Genomic DNA, 4,538 nt, shown 5'->3' with positions numbered 1-4,538 from the left:
TGGTTGAACTATATTTTTAGGGAAATTATGACGATTGAACTCATAAACTGCTCTAAACTATTGTTATCTAGGAGGCCAAGTCAAAATTCATACTGTTTATGAACTTGATGAAAAACTTTCCTTAAATTTGATTAACTTTTAACTTGTTAAGAGGATAACATGTTTAGAGATAAACCTTTTCTATGGTGGGAAATTTGTTTTACTTGAGCTTAAAGGATAAGTTATGTGATTAATGAAAATATTGTTTGAGTTATTGTTTAACAAGAATATGTGCTTGTGATAGTTTTTGAGGGAGAAATTGAAGCAGGGTGAGATAACATTTTGATGACATGGAGTTGTTGCATGATTTAGATGATTGCATTGTATGTGGAATGGAAGATATTTTGGATTTAGTAATTTTTTCTTGGCTGTACAGTGGTATAAGTAATTTTTTGTACTACAAAATGTTGTAACCTTATGAGAGAGTGGTAGTTCTTCTTTAAAAAAAAGGGTTAGATTTAGGCTAGAAATGCCCTTCTGATAGTCTAAATCTTATTTGAAATAAGCATGATTCCTCATAGTTTGAGAAATATTGATTTTCATAGAGCTTGTTTCTATGTATGCATTAATAGTAAGGAATAAAACATGAAACCAAATGTATTGATTAATTAGGGAATAGAAATCATGAATAATTTCATAGTTGAAAAACTAGTTGACTTGCAGTTATCAAGATAGATTCAATAATATAGATATCATCTTTTCATAATTGTGAGAGTTGTTCTTAATTACAAGCTTGTAAAAAGATATCTTTAATTTGTTTTTGGAATGAAGATCTTCTAAATGAGTCATTCATAATTGATTTTCATGTAGGAGAGTCAATAATAATAAAGATTATAGGAAATTCAAGGAACGGTCTATAATACAAAAGTGAGTTAATGAGGACTATATGGAACCTTAGACTGTTAATTTAGAAAGGAAAAAAAACAATTGTGTCTTGAACCTAAAATTGTGATTTTTACTAAAGAGTAAACATTTAAAAAGTGTAGGTAGATCCTAAAGATTTGGATTTCAAGGGCGTCTTTAGGAATGAAAAGGGGAAACTTGGGTTGAGAAGACATAAATTAAGTAGGATGTAAGAGGGTGTTATATATATGACATGTTTTTTTGCATAGTTTCACTGGAAATTGAATGTGGATGACTTGATGCTTCTTGTATGCAAATTTGATTGTGACATGGGATGGACCATCATTGTTGTTTATACAACTAATGTCGGAGTTGTTTGTGAGTTTGCAAGCTCAATGTTTGTATAGTAACCTTAGAGAATGACATGTGAAATATTATTGAATTGTTAATTATGAATTAAATAGGGAAAAGAAAATAATTTGTAATGTGCGATAGTTGTCATATCATTTACAAATAGTAGTATCTAGATATAAATGCTTTATTAGATTATTGTTTTGATATAGTGTGTATTGTTGTGTATGTCAAAATCCATCTAGTATAGCATGATTGTACATGGTTTTTACACAGTATTTTGCCACACCTTCTGTTCACTTCCCATTCCATATCCTAAAGTGCCAAAGCATTGACCACTATGCAAAATATCCATCATGATATATAGACAAAAGCCTCCCTAAAGAATCAAAGGAAAATTTCCCTAAATTCATTCTGAAGAAGGTTGCCTAAAAATCTAATTTTTGGCATCAATGCATTTTTCTCCACTGCCTGCACGTGCCGATGGAAAGTTGCACAGTTACACACTAGTGCTTCTAGTGCAGGTTTTTATAGGAAAACCAGCGTTGAACCTCTTTTGATGGGTTTTCCCAAGCTAGAGGAGAAGCTTCGTACACTAGAACCTTCGAGAACAACGAGTTGGATATTGGTTGTTGTTGGTATGGTCGATCTCTCCCATTTGAACCCCTTCATCTTATCATCATGGGATTTGCCCTTGAGATGTGGACCTTCCTCCCTCTCTTGTGGATCCCTAACTCCCTCTCCCTTCCTATAAATTCACTCCCTTCCATCCCCAAATGGTTGGTCAATGGTTGTTGCATCCCTATGCTGAGATTAGGCTTACATGCTACCCATTCTAGCTTAGAGAAGGAGTGCCTGAAGAGTCTTTTCTTGGACTTGGAAATCCACCAAAAGGAGGTCTCCAACATCAAGGCATAGGTTGTATGCTTCCCTTTTAACTTATTAATATATACATTTGATGTTCACTTTCCATAATTATCTGAATGTTTATGTTATTAGCTTAATGTTCCTTAATCTGTTGAGTAGTTTATGTACGATGTATGCCATATATGATCTTGTACCTTGCATAGCTCTTTGATCTTCCCTGCAGATACTCGAACATGAAGAACAAGTAAGGAGTGAGGCCTGGAGTGAAATATTCCTAGTCATCTCCAAGGATCGAGCAATTAGCATCAGAGCGAGGTATGTGTCTCCTTCTCTCTGCATTTGTTGAACATAAGCTAGGAAAGTGTATGTTAGTTTGTTTAGTTTGTTGCTAGACCCACTCATTAGGCTAGAGGGATCGCCTCTATCCACAAAGGGGATTTTCCTTCATAAAAGAATGGTGACTCCATTAGGGAGGCTATAGCCTTTTGATCCTCCTTTCTGAAATGATCTCTTGATCAGTTTGACTGACCATCGTGTTCTTAATTATTTTGGGTCTGTATAGGTTTGCAAAATCAATGGTTGCCATTTTAGAGTGCTCAGTCTAGAAGTGTTTGTGAAATTATTTTTATTTTTTGCCTTATTCCTTGCCCAACGTGCTTTCTACTCTAACACTCATGCTTCCAATGTGTTTTTTATTAAAATAGACGTGTTGATCCCTTGATAAATGTCAATTTAGCCATAACAACTGTGCTGATCTCTGATATTGATAAAAATTATGGTTTCTTTGTTAAAAACTAGTGTGTCTGAGCCCCTGAGGTCTTGTTTTGTCCTGCATGACTGGATTTGTTGATGTTTTCATTGATTACCTCATTTTATTAGCAAATTCTTACTTTGAACTTTCAAGTGTTTGAGTGAAATTCGGTTAATTTTAGGGTTTATAGTTTGTTTGATTATCTCTTGTCACTTGTGAGTGTCATTGAGTCTTTGGTTTGTTGAATGATTAGGTATGTTCATCTCGTAAAATCATTTGAAACATTGAATTGAATTAGTTTCTGTTTGTTTTATGCAAAGATGCCTTTGATTTGTACTAGGTTATCTTACATTTGAAATTCATCTTGTATTGAGGTTTAACTCCACCAATGGAGTGAAGACTATTCCTACCTTGTTTCTCATCTTCCTAAGGTATGAGATGATGGTTCCTTATTCTTGGGACTATAATGCAAAGTTAAATTATAGTAATGGGGAAAATAATTTAATGACTATATGCCTATAGTTACTCATGCTTAGTATCAATCTCTTTGAACTCATCAATTACCTCCTCAATTAGGTGGAAAATTTTGAGTAGGTTGAAATGAGGAAGACTCCTCCTTGATGTGATCTCTTCAATAAGATCCCTCAATATCACATATGTATATGCATGTTAACCACTCCTTGCATTGTATGTGAGATGAAGTGGCTAGCTTACCCCCATTAACATATTGGTTGCTCCATATAAGACAAATCATCTCTGGTTAACATCCTAAATACATGGTCCCCATGAGCTTGGCTCTTCTAAATTTGCTTCATAATCCCAATTTGGTCTTTTCCATCAACCTATTTCTTGTTTTGTTCAAGACTATTTTGTACAATGTGGACATTTTCAATCTTTCTTCTTGCAATTCTAATGGTTTTTATATGAAATATTTCCTAATATTCTCATTGAATTTGTATTGATTATGAACATTTTCAAAGGAGTTACTCATTGTAACCTGTTCTCCTTTATAATATTCCACTTTGTTCTTGAATGTGGAAATATATCTACTTATGTTCTCTATTTCATCCTCCTAGACCTTAGTTTTATCAATTCTACCATGTGATATAACTATGCATATCCTTTTTTACATCTATGAATGATCCCTGATTGGTGCAGAAGATGGAACTATCTACATCAACTCTTTAACTATTTTAAATTGTATTAAAGATGGTTTCCATGCGCTAGTTATAGACAATTGACTAAAGATATGAAACCTCTTCTATAGGATCTGGAATTAGTCGATCTTCCCATGAAAGTATATTCTTTAAACTAGCCAAAATATACACTTCTTCAATAATGGGTTCTTTCCCTTTCTTATTGGATTTCATTATAATTTCGTCATCCCATGTTAAATCAATCACACTATTTGGTAGCATTATAACGTATGACTAAAACTCACCTAATGCACCACTAGTTTGTAATAAATAGTGGACTACTTCAAGCCACAACATATCCTCCTCTTTATCACATTTCTCTTATTCTTCTATCTAGCTCTTTTATTCTTCTTCTTTTCTTTGAGCTTCTTGCTGCTATTTTCTTGTCCTTTTGTCCTCTACTTTCCTTTCATTCTTAATTCATCCTCTAAAAGTCCAATTTTTCTCTTCATTTTTCTTCAATTTTTCCTCTGGTCTCAACCTATCCTCTT

The sequence above is a fragment of the Pinus tabuliformis genome, chromosome J, assembly GCF_031772625.1.
Source record: "Pinus tabuliformis cultivar Carrire ecotype Pingquan chromosome J, CPIR1, whole genome shotgun sequence".
Taxonomy (NCBI): domain Eukaryota; kingdom Viridiplantae; phylum Streptophyta; class Pinopsida; order Pinales; family Pinaceae; genus Pinus; species Pinus tabuliformis.
The sequence above is the reverse complement of the archived record's forward strand: the minus strand, read 5'-3'. Positions refer to the sequence as shown.